The 18,275-nt window shown below is 52.6% G+C and overlaps 1 protein-coding gene across 1 annotated transcript in view; it reads right to left on the reverse strand.

The window, feature by feature from the left end:
• The window catches only part of MEAK7 (MTOR associated protein, eak-7 homolog), a 672,801-nt gene that overhangs the window by 27,574 nt on the left and 626,952 nt on the right, over positions 1–18,275 (reverse strand). Inside the window, exon 2 of the mRNA XM_050773720.1 lies at positions 917–946. The gene's annotated coding sequence lies outside the window, so the exon portion shown is untranslated. The remainder of the gene's footprint in view (positions 1–916; positions 947–18,275) is intronic.

Below are 18,275 nucleotides of genomic sequence, written 5' to 3' on the forward strand. Positions count from 1 at the left end.
GCTCCTTGAGTTCTTGTCTTGGAACAAGAGAAACTGCCCTGCTCGGAAGGAACAGAAGGTTGCTGTGCCTCCGTGATGGAGGGGTGGACAAGGGCCGATTGTCTGCAGGATGGCCCCCATCGTTCCCACTAGTATCCTAGGAGTGGCTCAGTCACCTCCTGCTCAGAGCTTCTCCAACAGGCTGTTACATGGCTGCTTCCCACCCTGTCTCCCAAGCCCCAACTCTCTACTCCAAGGGCCCCGCATCTCTAGAGCCACACAAGGGGCCCTCTGTACCCCTACAAGCTGGGGAGATTCCAACTGCCTCATCAGGACAGGCTTCAAAGTCCTGCCTGTGTCTCAGAGCCCAGAGGCTCTTGTGCAAAGGGGCAGCTCGAGTCTGGGCAAGGAGTTCCAGTGGGCCAGGAGGTGACCTGTACTGCGCAGGCCACCTACAAGGCCTGGGAACAGTTATTAGCTCACTGTCCTAGAAAAGCCCAGACGGGTGTGGTCAGAATACAAGAAGGAAGACACTCTCCACACACACTTCAGTGTCTACCCCAGACTGGTCTCCTCTGCGGAGGCACCGCTCCCTTTCCACGTCCACACAGGCTCTGAATGCCCCTTCAACACGGCTGGCCTTGACCCTTGGGGAGACACCTCCCCACCCTCTTACCTTGACCACATGAATAGCAGGAGGTGCAGGGTGATTCTGATCCCCCCAGGAGACCCTCCCTCCATCCTTCCCAGCTGTCCCTACCCCTCACCTCCCTGCAGCCTTCACCTCTCCCTCCCCCGACCCGATGGCCTGGAGAGGCGTGGGAGGCCAGGGAGGGGCAGGGCCCAGGCCTACTCTGGACCCGCTGCTCCAGTCCCCACCTCAGCTGGGCCTGTGCCTCCGGGTCAGCTCACCGCGGCCCTCAGCCCAGGTACCTACCCTGCCGGGCTTCCTGGTGCTGTCCTGTCTGGTCCGATCCAGCATCCACGGGTTCCTCTCAGGAGCCGCCCCTTCCCCGTTGCCAGGCAACACTGCTGAGGGGCAGTCATTTGCCCCAATCGTGGAAGCAGAGGTGTGGGGCGGAACCCAATAGATGAGTCAGCCAATGGAGACGCCCCTCACAGGGAATGGGCGAGGAGGCGGGGCCGCGGTCTGCGGAAGGAGCCGCTGCAGGTCCGGGAATCCGGTCCAGCTGCGTGCTTACCCAGGCGCCGCCTGGAGGGGGTGGCCGATGACTCAGGCCCGGCAGCGCCTAGGGCCAGCAGTGGTACCTGGGGAGAAGGGGTGTCTGGGCTGGGCGCTGGAGCGGAGCAGCCAGCGTGTGGGAGATCCTGGGGGAGAGGCTGAGCTTGGGGGTGAAGACACCCTGGGGGAGTAGAGTGGCCCATGTGGACACAGCCGAGAGGAGGCGGGACTCTCCACGTAGAGGCCTCCACAGTACAGCCTCATGGGCCCCAGGCAACTGCCCCCCGACTCCCCGGCCTGCTGGTCCTGGCCTGGAGCCTTGGGACCGCCTCCGCTCGGGCCTCCCCTCTGCCGGCTGCCCCTGCCTCGCTCTTCCCTGGCACCAGGTCCTTCCCGGCAGCCATCAGGCGCCAGCTCCACAGCCTGGCTAAACAGACTCCCTCCACCCCACGTGCCCCGCTTCAGCCGGTTCCTCTTCACTCCAAGACGTCTGAACCTGTCACCCTACTTCTTCAGCTCGTTCCTTCCCAAACCGTGCGAAACCTAGTCCCGGGGGCCTGGTCACTACATCCAAGGGGCGCTTTGGGTCCCCGCAGGCAGCGTTTGGCGCTTGGTGATCGTGCTCTCAGAGCTCTCTCGGGGGCGCCCCGGCACCCATTCCTGGCCCTGGTTCGCTCGCTGTCGCTGGTGGTCTTCCCTGGGCCCTTCTGGCCTCTGCTCTGGAGTTTCTCGGCTTCTCTCTACTCTCTCCACCCCACGCATCCTCCCTGGGGGCCACCTTCCTGCAGATTCAGCTCCCACATGTCCGCGGTACCGGCTCCCTCCCCTGCACGACCTGCTGGTTTTCCAGCCTGGAAAACTGTGACCTCGCCCCCAGCACCGCACACTTATCAGGTATCTGCACGAGGCTGTTTCACCAGGGCCTCAAAACTCAGCCTCTTTCCTCCAGAACTGAGTTTACCTCCTGCCTTGGTGCATCATCTCCCCCTCCACAGCCTGAGTCAGAGACCCGGAGTCACTGTGGACGCAGCCTCCCCACTCTCTCTCCCCATGCCTGAGTGCTCACATCCGACTTCTAGGATGTGCCCTCCATCCGCCCGCTCCCCTCCACGTCCCCAGGACTCCCAGGCTGGAGGGCAGTAATGGCCTCCTTCCTTCCTGCAGCTCATCCCCCACAGTGGGACTCTAAAAATCCACCTGGTGAGGCAGGCAGACTGCTTGAGCTCAGGAGTTGGAGACCAGCCTGGGTAACATGACAAAACCCCATCCCTACAAAAAAAAAAAAAAAAAAAAAACTAGCTGGTTGGGGTAGTGCACACCTGTAGTCCCAGCTACTCAAGAGACTGAGGAGGGAGGATCACGTGACCCTGGAAGGTTGAGGCTGCAGTGAACTGTGACTGTGCCACTGCATTCCAGCCTGGGTGACACAGTGAGGCCCTTTTCTTAAAACCGCAACAACAAAAATCCAGCTGACCACTCATCAAGCTGGAATAACAGGCTCAGATAAAACCAGCCGCAAAGTTAACAAGGAACCTTGGTTTTCAAGGACACGCTGCAGCAGTTATCGCATGTCACAAATCACTGATTTTCAAGAACTTTGCTATCTGAAATCCTATCAGTAAGAAGCAAACAGCCTGCTCCTCCCTGGAGGGTGTAAATCACTTTGATACGGAAGCAGCTTGGGTTTCCAACCTGGAGGAAGAGCCCCAAACAGTCCACTTCCCGGCTCAGTATTCCATAACTATCATGACCTGGGGGCCCCCCAAAAAACAGGAGCCTCTTTGCAGACCAGGCCTGATGCTGCCTGCCTCCCACCTAGCCTTGTTCTGAGCCTATCAGAAGCCTGCCTCATCTACACCTGTGATCCCAGCACTTTGGGAGGCAAAGGCGGGTGGATCACCTGAGGTCAGGAGTTCAAGACCAGCCTGGCCAACATGGTGAAACCCTGTCTCTACTAAAAATACAAAAATTAGCCAGGCATGGTGACAGGCACCTGTAATCCCAGCACTTCGGGAGGCTGAGGCGGGTGGATTACCTGAGGTCTGGAGTTCTAGGCCAGCCTGGTAAAACCAGGTGAAACCCAGTCTCTTCTTAAAGTGCAAAATTAGCTGGGCATAGTGGTGGGTGCCTGTAGTCCCAGCTACTCAGGAGGCTGAGGCAGGAGAATCACTTGAACCTGGAGGTGGAGGTTATAGTGAGCTGAGATGGCGCCACTGCACTCCAGCCTGGGCAACATGACAAGACTCGGTCTCAAAAAAAAAAAAAAAAAAAAGGGCTGCCTCATCTAAACCTCACCTGAGCTCCACCCTTCTACAAGATCCTAGGAACACTCTCTTTACCTGTGTCCCTTGAGCTGCCCAGGGTTCCCTGGGGCCACAGATGAACAGGCCTGACTGTCAGACTACAGGCTCCAAGCTGGTGGTGTCAGGCTAGTTGGGCTGGCACAACTGTAAGACCACTGGGCAGCATTTGTCTCTACAGTTTGTGAATACGTACTGCACACCTACTACGTGCCAAGCGCTATGCCAGGCAGTGGTGACCCAGCACCAACAGCCTCTGACCTCCGCATGCTCCACCTCTAGCACTCAGTCCCCACTTGCCGAAGAAATGGGGCATGACGGGTACATTGAGGGGAGAGGGATGGTTAGGGAGGGGGAGGCTGTGGATTAGATAAGGAAAAAAAACAAGGACATTGGAAGGGTTGAGGGTGAGGGTACCAGCCAAGCAAGAGGTGGGATTTAAAGATACAAACAGGAACCTCGATGCTTGAAAAGAACTCCAGGGCCATCTGAATATTTTCCTTTCTTGCGTCAAGGGTCTGCTGCCTTTCCAAGCCTTTTCATCAGAATCCAGCACCACCCTCCCAACACCCCTGGAGGGGAGGCATTGCTCCCGTCATCAAAACAGTGGGCTTCCGAGAAGTGACTTTTCCAGGGACACACAGCTAGAGTGTGGGGACTCTGGGCCCCAAGTCTGAGTTGGGGGCTCTTCCTGGTGCGGCACACTCGCTGCTGTGGAAGTAACCTGGTTTAATCAATCTGCGGCCATTTCTATGGAGTGGGAGGATGGAGCCTCTGGTTTTCAAAGACCTCATGGGGTCAGCCCTCCGTGGGCATTGTACTTGCAGGTGGAACCCAAGACGCCCCAGGGAAGAACTCACTTCAGTAATGAGAGTACGTACAGGCTGTCCTCTAGCCCATAGGTGCCAGTTGACAGGGACTCCAGGAAGCCACTACACTGTAAGGTGATGGTGGCACAGGGCTTCATAGCTGCTGTGAGGAAGTGGTGGGGAAGAGTCTTTACCCTCTGCCTCCTCCCTCTCCCCCTCCAATAGGTGGCCGGCCTGGACCACCCCTGGCCTCCCACCTCCACGGCTGCCTCCCTCGCTGCCTGCCGCTCTCCAACTCAGTCACTAGAGTGACAGAAAATCACATGACCCCACTTCTGAAAGCCCTTCAAAGGCTTCTTGCCATGGTTCACAAGGTCTTGCCTAACTTCTAATCTCACCTGCCACCCGATTTCTAATCTCACTGGTGGGGGCAAGGGTGATCTCCTCCGGCCCTTCTGCCGGCACTCAAGAGAAGCCTTTCTTCCTGACTCCTCCCTGGGCGGGGCACCGCCAGATTGTAGCCCGGCCCTACCCTTCTCACCTTCCAGGTTTGGGCTCACCGCGAGCTCTGCCGGGAGGCCTGCCTCCACCACACTCAGGCCTCCCTGCCTGTCTGCTTCCTGCTTGCGCTTCCCTGATTGGCTTTTGTGGCCCTCGCTGCTCTCCGCCATTGTTGTATTTTGCTGTGTTTTTTCCTCTTCTCCCCCCCACACTCCCAGAATGCAGGCTCCTAGTAAACACACCTGCCAGCTTTGCCTTAATACAGAGCCAAGTGCCTGGCACCTGGTGGGTGCCAATAAATATCTGTTGCAAGAAGGAAAGGATAGGGTGGCCGCTTGCAGTGATGTCATTTTGACTCCCGCCTGATTATGCAACAGCAGCGCCAGCACCTGCCAAGAAGAGCTCCGCACTGAGCGTAGCCGTGCTCAGCCGGTGAATTCCAGCCAACGACGGGAAGGCTGGCGTCTCAGCCGGCCACCCTGATTCAGGGACACAGGATGACAGCACCTGTCGTGTGCCCACCCAGCTGTGCCAGCCTTTGGGGAGCTCCCTGGCTCCAACATCAGCTGATCAGGGCTGGATGGACTGCCCATCCGGGTGTCCTCACCTCCTGCCAACCAGATATCCTTTTTTTTTTTGGAGACAGAGTCTCACTCTGTCGCCCAGGCTGGAGTGCAGTGGTGCGATCTCAGCTTGCTGCAACCTACACCTCCCGGGTTCAAGTGATTCTTCTGCCTCAGCCTCCCAATTAGGTGGGATCACAGGCACCCGCCACCACACCCGGCTAATTTTTGTATTTTTAGTAGAGACGGGGTTTCACCATATTGGCCAGGCTGGTCTCAAACTCCTGACCTCAGGTGATCTGCCTGCCTCGGCCTCCCAAAGTGCTGGGATTACAGGGGTGAGCCACCGCGCCTGGCCGGACACCTCTTAGTGTTTAAACTGCAACAAAAATAGAAGGCATTCTGCCTGAGGGCAGCAGGCCTGGCTGGTGACAGTGCACAAGGTAGGGCCCCTCACCAAGAAATTGCTCTGACATCCAAGGCCGATGTCCCAGGAGAAGCAGCCCCACAGACTAACGCATCTAGAGCCAGGGTACCCCCAGCCCTGGATGCCAATGACACAAGAGTAGCCCCGGCTCTTCACCTCGGTTTCTTAGAGTTAGGTGCCTGTCACCTGCAGCCAAGGCGCCTGATGCCCAAGACACATGGGCCTTTAGACATGCAGGACTGGACCCTGTTTCCAGCCTTCACACCCCTGTACTTCCTGCACACATCAACCAGGTGTGTCTTTTTCAGTGCCATCCAAGGCAGTGGCATTTTTGACAGAGCAACAGTTTTTTGTAGGCTGAGGCACACCAAGGATGGACAGCAGTGGTAGCCTCTCAGGTGCAGGCACTAGGGGCCCGCAGGAGCAAACAGGAGCCAATGTGCCAACCTAGGCAACATAGTGAGACCCCATCTCTACAAAAAATCAAAAACTTGGCTGGGTGTGGTATGGCACACCCGTAGTCCCAGCTACTCAGGGAGCTGAGGCAGGAGGATTGCTTGACCCTGGGAGGTCGAGGCTGCAGTGAACCGTGATTACACCACTGCACTCCAGCCTGGGCAGGAGAGTGAGATCCTGTAAAAAAAAGAAAAAGAAAAAGAAAAGAAAAAGAAGAGAAAAAGAAGAGAAAAAGAAAAGAAAAGAAAAGAAGACGAAACAAAATCCTCCAGAAAACCAAAGAAAACCACAAGAGCAAATGCAGAGCGGCGTGGCACTGTTTGAGCGCTACCGAGGTGGCGCCACCTCGTGGCCAAAGCCTCCAGAAACGGTCTACACTCCAATCTGCCCACCTGCCTGCTTGGAAAGTTACTGTGTTTCTGTTTTTGATGGAGTTTCGCTCTTGTTGCCCAGGCTGGAGCGCAATGGTGCAATCTCGGCTCACTGCAACCTCCACCTCCCAGGTTCAAGCGATTCTCCTGTCTCAGCCTCCCGAGTAGCTGGGATGACAGGCATGCACCACCACACCCGTCTAATCTTTGTATTTTTTAGTAGAGACGGGGGGTTTCACCATGTTGGCCAGGCTGGTCTCGAACTCCTGACCTTAGGTGATCCACTCGCCTTAGCCTCCCAAAGTGCTGGGATTACAGGCATGAGTCACCGCACCTGGCTATTCTCAGTTTTTTTTAAATAAGAGATTTATATTACTTGACATTTTGCATATAAAGTCAGACTATCTTTTTTAAAAATACACATCATGCTATTTCAACCAGCTGCTGCTCCCTGGGATGTCCATGGGCTGTCCAGCTGTCCCCTGGGCACCAGTTTCTGTTTTTTTATGCTGGCTTTGGGCATTGAACCCTCCTTGGCTCCCAGGGGTCCTGACCAGGCTGGTGCTGCCATCCACAGCAGTGCCTCTGCTAGCGACAGCCCTGACCAATTTTCCAAGTCCACCTTTGACACCTCCACAGAAGGACTGAGCCACTGCCAGACCCCCATTGCGGCTGAGCCTCCACTCTCTCTTCCGCATGCGCTCCTTGCCCTTGACTCCCCATCTCTGGAACCCCAAAGTTTGGGCTGCATGGGCCACCTTCTGGACCAGGCTGTTAGGAGGCCACCACCAAGCAGCAAACACAGGAGCAGCTGTGCCCCCGGAAGGCGCCACCAGCAGCCTCCAGCAGTACTCGGTGGGGGGACAATGATCCATCTGTGCCGTGAGCATGGAGCCGGGAGCCACGCTGGCCTGTGTGGCAGGGGAAGTCGGGTTCATTTTATTGAACTTATTCTCATTTTCAGTTTGAATGGCCCCTTGTGGCGGGCAGTTATTGTACTGTGCAGTGCTTGCTGGACCACATGCAACATTTCAAAGTCAAAAATCAAAAATAAATGTACGGCTCACACACCAGTATGGCTAACGTTTTTATTTTGTTTTTGAGACAGGGTCTTGTTCTGTCGCCCAGTCTGGAGCACAGTGGTGCAATCACAGCTCAGCTCACTGCAACCTTGACCTCCCAGGCTCAAGCCATCCTCCCACCTCAGCCTCCTAAGTAGCTAGAACCACCGGTGCACCCCACCACACCAGATTATTTTTATTTTTTGTAGAGATGAGGCCTCACGATGTTGCCCAGGCCGATCTTGAACTCCTGGCCTCAAGCGATCCTCCCACCTTGACCTCCCAGAGTGTTGGGATTACAGGCATGAGCCACCATGCCTGGCCTAAGAGGGCTAAAGTTTTTAAAATAACAAGTGTTGGAGAGGAAGTAGTTCTCTCCTCCTGCACTGCTGGTGAAACGGTGCCAAAGTTAAACAGAGTTAGCATAGGACCAGCGGTCCCACGCCTAGATACACACACCACAAATCTGAAAACCTGGATTCAAACACACACTAGTACATGGATGTTCAAGCAGCACTGTTCACAAGCCGAAAGTGGAAAAAAGATAAAAGTCCATCTGAAGAATGGATAAACAAGATATGGTACATCCACACAATGGAATATTATTTGGCAATTTAAAACAAGGAATGAACCACTGACATGTTACAACGTGGATAATCCTTGAAAATCTGATGTTACAGCCGGGTGCAGTGGCTCACGCCTGTAATGCCAGCACTTTGGGAGGCCGAGGCAGGTGAATCACCTGAGGTCAGGAGTTTGAGACCAGTCTGGCCAACATGCTGAAACCCTGTCTCTACTAAAAATACAAAAATTAGTCGGGTGTGGTGGCAGGCGCCTGTAATGTTAGCTACTCAAGAGGCTGAGACATGAGAATCGCTTGAACCCAGGAGGCAGAGGTTGCAGTGAGCCAAGATCATGCCACTGCACTCCAGCCTGGGTGAGAGTGAGACTGTCTCCAAAAAAAAAAAAAAAAAAAAAAAAAATCTGATGTTACATGAAAGCAGTCAGACACAAAGGACCACGTATTGTAGCTTTGATGTAAAATGTCCAGAAAAGACAAATTTAGAGAAAGTAGACTGTGGTTGCCAGGGCTAGAGCACGAGGAATGAGGAGTGATTGCTAATAATGGCTCTGGGGTCTCCTTCAGGTGTAATAAAAATATTTTGGAACTAGACAGAGGCAATAGTGAACGTATTATCCTCATAGTCATGGAATTATACACCTCAAAATGCTTAATTTTGTGCGATGGGAATTATACTAAGTTTTTTGGGTTTTTTTGTTTTTGTGTTTTAAGGAAAGTGCACACACTCGTTCGAGGCCTCACATAGATGGTGGTGAAAGGGTCAAGGCTGTGGAGACCTGCTAGTGGGCCGAGTTCCATTTCCCCTCAGAGCGAGTGCAGGGTCAGCCTCTCAGGGCTGGGGGGCTTCAGTGGCCCCCCTCAAAGAGCTCCAGCCAATGGCCATGTCACACATGAGGCAGTTGAGGGGCCAGGGCAGCAGAGCAAGGTCTGTTTCCAGGAACTGACTGCCCTGCCTCCCAGCAGGTCAGAGGTGGACATCTGGGACAGGTGGCCACAGCAGCCTGTAGACATCGCGGAAGGAGACCTTCCGCAGAGCACCAGGAGCCCAGCAGTGAGGGGCTGTGGGGCCAGAGCCCAGGGTGAACCAGGAGGGGGAAAGGCCAGGCATTGCCCAGCTGAGGGCTACAGCAGGCACAGCCTGGCAGCAGAGTCTCAAAGGACACACACACACAAGTGACCACAAGCTCAAAGTCAACTTGAAACACAGGCCACAGATCGCCTGAAGCCAGCTTACCCCTGTGGGACGCTGAACAGCCCCCAAAGACGTCCACGCCCTAATCCCCAGAACCTGCGCATATGTTACCTGACACGGCAAGAGGGACTTCGCAGATGTGACTAAGTTAAGGACTCTGAAATGAGGCGATTATCCCGGATTACCCAGGTGGGCCCCAGGCAATCACAGCAATCCTAATGGGGGAAGACAGGAGGCTCAGGGTCGGGAGGAGACGTGATGGAAGCAGGGAGGCAGTAGGAGGGGGAGGCACTGGACAGTGCCACGCTACCGCCCTGAAGATGGAAGAGGGGAGGAAATCTCCTCTAGAGCCTCCAGAGAGGATGCCATGCTGCTGACCCCTTGATTTTAGGCTTCTGACTGCAGGACTGTAAGACACATTAATGTCTTCAGCCACTGAGTTTTTGGGTAATTTGTTACAGCACCAATGGGAAGCCAACATCTCACCCCAATGGGCAAGTGAAAACTTTCTGTGCCCTCCCCCTCCTTCCGAGCCAAAAGGGGGTCACAAATCAGGCACTCAGACAACAATAATAAAAATATAGGTAACCAGGTGCAGTGGCTCACACCTGTAATTGCAGCACTTTGGGAGGCCGAGGTGAGAGGATTCCAAGGTCAGGAGTTCAAAACCAGCCTGGCCAATATGGTGAAACCCCGTCTCTACTAAAATACAAAAATTAGGCAGGCGTGGTGATGCACTCCTACAATCCCAGCTACTCAGGAGGCTGAAGAAGGAGAATCGCTTAAACCCGGGAGGCAGAGCTTGCAGTGAGCCAAGATCATGACACTGCACTCCAGCCTGAGTGACAGAGCCAGACTGTCTCAAAAAAAAAAAAAAAAAAAAAAATTAGAGGATGGTGGCAGGGTACAGTGGCTCACGCCTATAATCCCAATGCTTTGGGAGGCCAAGGTAGGAGGATTGCTTTAGTCCAGAAGTTCTAGACCAGTCTGGAAAACATATCGAGACCTTGTATCTTAGACAAAAATTTGCCTGGCATGGTGGTGATGAATATTAAATTCATGAATAGCCGGTGGCCCCAGCTACGTGGGAGGCTAAGGTAGGAGGATGACTTGAGCCCAGGAGGTCGAGGCTGCAGTGAGCTATGATTGCACCACTGCACTCCAGCCTGGGCAACAGAGTGAGATCCCGTCAAAAAAAAAAAATGCCCAGTTAAGTTTGAATTTCACATACTTTTTAGTAGAAAAGGACCCCAATATTGCATGAGACATAATTGTACTAAAAAAGTGTTCATTGTTTACCTGAAATGCAAATGTAGCTGGGCATCCGGATGTGATCTGGCAATCCTCATCAAAAACAGCAGCTACATGGAAGGAGGGTAGCAGGGAAGAGAAAAACCACAGTCCCTGCTGCCCCAGTAGGCTCTTGAGGGTGTGGGGGAAATCTAATGGTAAGTCAACGTCCACATTTTACTACCTGGGACCGAACATTTTAAATTCATGAATAGAGACTGCTTTTGATCTAAAGTGATACCAGGAACTAATTCCCTAAGAATAGACCAAAAAAAAAAAAAAAAAATCACAGGAAAGGTCTGGGCTTTTCATAGCGGGGAAAGAAGGGACAAGAGGGCGGCCCTCTTCCCCCACTCCCACTAAGCAGGTCTGAGGGGCAGCAGGAAACAAGGCTGACGGCATCGTGGCACCCCTCCAGGCTGCCTTGGACGAGTTAAGATGGGATCCGTAAGCTCGGTCCCTAACCCCAGTAAAGATGGAACAGATGCTGGCTGTGACCAGGAGTCCTGAATTTGCCTTGCACCATTTCCCTCCACCGGACTGGGAGCCACTGCGGGGCAGGAAGCGGCCTTTTCCATTTCCCAAGACCAGAATCAATCACAGCGGCTCATCGCATCATCAGTCCTCTGCAATTGTTCCTTCCTTTTCAGGGAGGTTGGTCACGGCCAGTGCTTACCTGTGTCCACGAGGTGGCGCCCGCGATCACTGCAAAAACACATTGCTACGGTGGTGGGTTTTAAAACAAGAAATCTTAGAATGATTTTAGACATAAAGGACTGTTGATAATATGATACAGAGTTCCTGTGCAACCAGCACCCGCTTCCACCGCACCTTAACATCTGACATGACTCTGGTCCATCTGTCACCATGAAGGAGCCGATTCATATATTAGTAAGTCATCTGCATTTTATTCACTCTTCCTCGTGTTTGCCTAATATCCTTTTCTACCCCGGGTCCCACGAGACATTTAGCCATCAGGTGTCCCTGGGCTGCTCCTGGCTCTCATGGTTTCAGACTGGTTTTGATGTCCTTGACAATTTGAGGAGTCCTGGTCAGGGATTCAGTCACGTGTCCCCCACTATTGCCATTCGGCTGATGTTCTCCTCATGATTGGACGGAGGTTATGGGTTTGGGAGACAGACCCTGGAGGTGAAGTGGCCCTTCTCGTCACATCCTGTCAAGGGCCAGAATTATCAGTGTGACTCCTGGCCGCCGATGCCGCCGCTGAGCACCTGGCTGAGGTGGTGCCTGTCCGCCTCTGCTGCTGTGAGGCTGCCCTTCAACTCCCTCTCTATTCTGTATTCTTAGATCATTTTTTTCTGCTTTTGGAAACCATTTCCTAACTGCTTGGCCGGAGCACCGCGTTCAGTTAGGGCAGTGGAGGTAGGGGTGAGAATTGGGGGACAGGGTGCTGGTCACATGGTGTGAGAACAAAGTGGAAACCTACAACGGGTGGCGGGGTAGGGGGGAGGTGGGAAAGGCCCAGCGGTTTCCAAAGCTTAGGGCACAAAATAGTAACTTGGGGTTCTTGCCTCTTCCTACCTCTGAATTACCCAGGTAAAACAAGTCAGGATCCTTTCAGAGGTGATAGGAAGTATGATCTGAGAGACCAAAATAGATGCCCCTATATCAGCTAAGATGGACATAAGGTTAAGGAAACAAAGTTACCTATGATTTCGGGGTTCAAGGTTCAGGGCCCAGCTGGCATGGGAAATTAATTCTTTTTTTTTTTTTTTTTTTTTTTTTTTTTGAGACAGAGTCTCACTGTCACCCAGGCTGGAATACAATGGCATGCTCTCGGCTCACTGCAACCTCCACCTCCCAGGTTCAAGCAATTCTCCTCCCTCAAACTCCGGAGTCTGGGACTACAGGCGCGTGCCACCACACCCAGCTAATTTTTGCATTTGTAGTAGAGACGGGGTTTCACTATGTCAGCCAGGCTGGTCCCAAACTCCTGACCTCGTGATCAGCCCACCTCCGCCTCCCAAAGTGCAGGGTTTACAGGCATGAGCCACCGCACCTAGCCAAATTTATTTATTTGAGACAGCCTCACTTTGTCACCCAGGCTGGAGTACACTGGCGCAATCTTGGCTCAACGCAACTTCTGCCTCCTGGGCTCAAGCGATTCTCCCACCTCAGCCTCCCGAGTATCTGGGATTACAGGCATGCGCCACCATGGCTGGCTAATTTTTATATTTTTTGTACAGACAGGGTTTCATCATGTTGCCCAGGCTAGTCTCGAACTCCTGACCTCAAGTGATCTGCCCGCCTCAGCTTCCCAAAGTGCTGGTATTACAGGCGTGAGCCACTGCACCTGGCCTGGCATGGCAAATTTTAAAATCCCTATGGCTACAAGAAAAAAAACACATTTGCAAAACACCCTAATAACTACAGCTATCAGGCAAATTATCCAACCGCTACAACTCTGACCGGACGAAGGAATGGACTTACATTCTTTTCCGATAATTACAGACCTTAAGGCTATTTCGGCGGCTTACAGAAGCTACCCACAAAGTGTGTGCCCTACCGTTCACCTTTCCACACAGAGAACCAAGTTCCACCTCTCTTTAATGCTAACCTCACTCCAACGTGAACATGTCATGTATGTTACATGTGTTTACCCACTGCCCATGCACTCTGCTCCCTTCATAAATATATATCACTTCCCCCCAGACCTGCTGAATATATGTAACTATTGTGGGCTACAGGCCCTGTGAAGCATAAAACCCAGCCTGTTCCTCCCCTCTTTGAAGAGAGGGTACCTTTGGCACACATTGGAGATCATCTTTTCCGGTTTGCAAACTGATACCCCCGCAAAGCTTTCCTTTCTACCATTTAGCCACCACGGTGGTCTTTCAGACAACAAGAAAAATCCAGGAAAGGGCAGCCAAGGAAAAGCAGCATCTGAAAGGCTGAGGGAGACTGTCACCCTGTCCTCTAAGTTCCACCACGACACAGAGCCTGAGTGCAGGGACGTCACGTCTATGTCCCCTGCACCTGGGCCTGGTCTGGCCCACAGCGGGGGCTCAAGAAACAGCTGCTTAGCCGAGTGTGGTGGCTCACACCTGGAATCCCAGCACTTTGGGAGGCCAAGATGGGAGGATCACTTGAGCCCAGGATTTCAAGAGCAGCCTGCGCAACACAGGGAGTTCCCTCATCTCTACAAAATGTCAAAAATTAGCTGGGGCGTGGTGGTGCAAGTCTCCCGTCCCAGCTTTTCGGGAGGCTGGGGCAGGAAGATTGCTTGAGCCTAGCATATAGAGGCTAAAGTGAGTTGTGATTGTGTCACCACACTTTAGCCTGGGTGACAGAGCCAGTGAAAAAAAAAAGAAAAGAAAAGAAAAAGAAATGGCTACTGAATGAACAAATGGTCAGTTGGTTGCTCCTGCCCCCCTCGATTCCCCCAGGTACAACGGATCCTGCCTCTCCCCTACTTTAAAACCCTTCCATGACTGCCCGCCACCCTAGGCTGACCTCTCACTCAGCCCCCACCATCTGAGCCTGGTCTCTCCCCACGCGCATGGCCCAGCTCGACTCCTTCACCCTGGCCTTTCCATTTTGCCTGGAACACATGTCCCCACGTTCTTCCCTCCCTCACCCTTCAGGTGTCCCCAAGGCCCTCCTGCCCACTCTCTACCCCACCTTGGCTTCCATGAACCGGGATGAAAATAACGGGGGTGGAGGGAGGTGATGTTCTTTGATGACAGTACAGGCTTCAAGGACAGTGGGGAAGCTCGATCTGAGGGAGGACGGTGTGGGGGAAGACCCTGTGGGTGAGCACAAGGCTAAGGAGGGGTCATGGTGGTTATGCCCCATCCAAAAGCCCCCCCAACTTAAATTCTGCAGCTGCTGTCTTGCCACTGCACAGGAACTCCTCACAGCTCCACAGTCACTTTATCTTAGGCACCAGGCACCCTGCAGAGTTAGCTACATCCTGGGCTTCTCACACAAGTTGCTTTTGCAACAAGAGTTGCTGTGAGTTCAACCCACAGTTCTCACTGCGCTCAGGCTGTGTTTCTGCTTTTGTGGTACACAGGTCTTTTTCTTCTCCTGAGACCATAAAAGGTGAGAAAATCTCCTAGTTGCTAAAGTCCTCTGTGCACACACTCAGCTGGGGAGCCTTTGTGGCTTAGCGGAGCGAGGCTTGCGAGGCCGCCTGCTTACCTGGGTCCCTGCCTCTGCAGGGATCGCCTTATATGGTGAACATGCCCAGTGACAACGCACAGCCAGGGCTGGTGACGGAAGTCCTCAGTTTCGAAAGAGGCTTTGCACAGATCTTTACAGAAGGTCTGGCCTCCAAGCAGGCAGGCAGGCAGGCAGGCAGCCACCTCTCCAGAAGGCACCAGGCATCGAGGGCAACCAGGGACTCGGTGCCCGGGCCAAATGCAGAGAGGTCGTTCTGCTTCCTGCCCAGCAGTTCAAAGGAGAAGAGATGGCCAGGAATGGACTGTTTCAGGGAGATTAACAGAGGGAGGCAGCAGGGCTTTCTAACATTAGGCAGAACCAGATGAAGCTGCCGTTTGGGATTGTAAATATGATTAATACCAGTAGATGTGGGCCAGGCCCACGCTAAGTGCTGAACACGCAGCATCCCACTTAACCCTGGCAGCCACCACTCTGTGATAGGCACTGCCGTTCTTCCCACTTAACAGATACACAAACTGAGGCTCAAAGCAGGGCAGTAGCTTATCTACCAGGCAACCAGTCCGTGGGAGAGACAGTGCAGGCCTCCAGCAATCCCAGCTCAAGAACGCTGTGCCGGGGGCATGGAGCGAGGGACATGGCTGTCTGACGCTACTTGAATGTCTCAGGTCCAAACCTAGATGTGCCATAAGCGTGAAAGACACAGCAGTGTTCAAAGACTTGGTTGTTTTTTCTTTTTTAATTTTAAAATCTCGAATTTTAAATTACTATTTTATGGCCAAGAGCAGTGACTCAAGCCTATCATCCCAGCACTTTGAGAGGCTGAGGCGGGCAGATCACCCGAGGTCAGGAGTTCGAGGCCAGCCTGGCCAACATGGCAAAACCCTGTCTCTACTAAAAATACAAAAATTGGCCGAGAGTGGTTGTGGGCACCTGTGGTCCCAGCTACTCTGGAGGCTGAGAGGTCAAGGTTGCAGTGAGCTGAGATCGTAGCACTGCACTCCAGCCTGAGCAACAGAGTGAGACTCCATCTCAAACAAAAAAAAAAAACTATTTAGAAATAATTATAGGTACAACAGAAAGTTGCAAAGACAGTGCACAGAGGTCCCATATACCCTTCACCAAGTTTCCCTGTGGTTCTATCTCACCTAATCCAAACTGGGAAACAGACGCTGGTACAATGTGTGTGTCCGATTCTGTCATCTCCCCACGAGGGTCGTAGAGCCGTGTGACCATCACTACAGAACACAACTCTCCCATCTATATTGAAGATACAGAGATGTTCCATCACCACATTGATCTCTTCCGTGTTGCCCCAAAATAATTGTGAAATAGAAATTCCATGTAGAAATGGTATTTTGGCCATATTAGGTTCAAAGCGTATTCATATTATTTCTCTTTTTAAAACGTGAATTCAAAAAACTTAGAATCGCACAGGGCTTGCATTCTACCTCCATTGTCTGTATTTGGATGTTGGACAGCACTGGCTCCACAGTTCAGACCGCAGCTCAGCGGCTCTGGCTGGCTTGATCAACCTCCCTGAGCTAGGCTCCTTGGGAGTGGGCCAGACCTGTAAGATTCAGTGTTCAGCACACTTGAGTGCCTATAATGTGCTGGGCATCATGTAAGGGCAGGGGACCCAGGAGGCAGCGAGAGAGACCGTGTCCTCCAGAGGGAGAGATGCCCCATAAAGCATCACACATGGGCTGGCAGTGAGAAGGGTCAGTCCACCAGCCCCACCAGGCAGAATGGGGACCCAGAAGGGGTTAAATAAAAACATCTAGGAGGAGGACTTCAGAACGTGCCACAGACTCACCCACGCACGGTAGGGAAAAGAAACACATGCACTGTCAGCAAATAAACAGCAGAAACAAAGAATTTTTTTTTTTTTTTTTTTTTTTTTGAGATGGAGTCTCACTCTGTCCCCCAGGCTAGATTGCAGTGGCGTGATCTCGGCTCACTGCAGCCTCCACCTCCCAGGTTCAAGTGATTCTCCTGCCTCAGCCTCCCAAGTAGCTGAGATTACCAATGTCCACCACCACACCCAGATAATTTTTGTATTTTTAGTAGAGACAGGGTTTCATCATGTTGGCCAGGCTCATCTCCAACTCCTGACCTCAGATGATCTGCCCACCTCGGCCTCCCAAAGTGCTGGGATTATAGGCATGAGCCACAGCACCCGGCCAGAATATTGCTTAGAAACCTAAATTGTCCCTGTTGCCCCAGAGCAGGTAAACCACACTGGGGGATCCCAGAATCCCAGCCCTCCCCAGGTGCCTCCCAGTATCCAGAGCGCAACAGCGACTGTGGTTGAAAACTAATAAAAATGCTGCTACATGCAGCCCCTTAGAGAACTCGACAACCGGCTGGGAACTGATATCAAGCCCCAAGCGACCCATCTCCTAGGGCCTGTCCCAGAAGTACTCAGCCCCAGGTGCTGGAGAGCTTTTCCAAAGAGATTATGAAAAATGTCTAATATGTGGAAAACGAGACTAAAAAAACAAGCCCTGTTATACCCACCACCCAGATGCGGCCACTGTTAACATTTTGCCATTTCCTACTGTTCACTGGAATGTTCAAAGTCAGTCAATTCTGACATTTGAGCTTTCAACATATTTGACGCATTTAAAAAAAAAAAATGATGCCTTTGTACTAACCACAGAACTGTCATTGCATCTAACAAAATTAACAATCATTTCATCATAGAAGCTGAGAGTCAATTGCTGGACTCTGGTTGGCAATGCAGAGTCTCCAGCTTCACCCCAGACCTCCTGAATCAGAATCCGAACTTTCACAAGGTCCGAGTCCTTCACGTATTCATGACGGCTGGAGGAGCAAACAATTTTTTTGGAGACAGGGTCTCACTCTGTCACTGAGGCTGGAGTATGTGCAATCACAGCTTACTGCAGCCTCCACTTCCTGGGCTCAAGTGATCCTGTCACCTCAACCTCTCGAGTAGCTGGGACTACAGGCATGTGCCACCACGCCTCCATTTTTTTTTTTTTTAATTTTACAGGGTCTTACCAAGTTGCCCAGGCTGGCCTCGAACTCCTGGACTCAAGCAATCCACCCATCTCAGCCTCCCAAAGTGCTGGGATTACAGGTGTTAGGTGCTCCGCCCAGCCCAGAAGCAAACCTTATATTCAGTCTCATTGGATTAAATTCTGTCCTTCCACAAAATTCATGTGTTAAAGTCTTTCTCCCAGTGCCCCAGGATGTGATGATATGACTTATTTGAAAATAGTGTCATTGCAGATGGAATTAGTTAAGGTGAGGTCACACCAGGGTACTGGGCCTATCATCTAGTGTGACTGTTTTTTGTTTTGTTTTGTTTTTTTTATTAGGTGGAGTCTCACTTTGTTGCCCAGGCTGGAGTGCAGTGGTGAGATCTCGGCTCACTGCAGCCTCCTCCTCCCA

This window comes from Macaca thibetana, chromosome 20 (genome assembly GCF_024542745.1).
Source record: "Macaca thibetana thibetana isolate TM-01 chromosome 20, ASM2454274v1, whole genome shotgun sequence".
Taxonomy (NCBI): Eukaryota; Metazoa; Chordata; class Mammalia; order Primates; family Cercopithecidae; genus Macaca; species Macaca thibetana.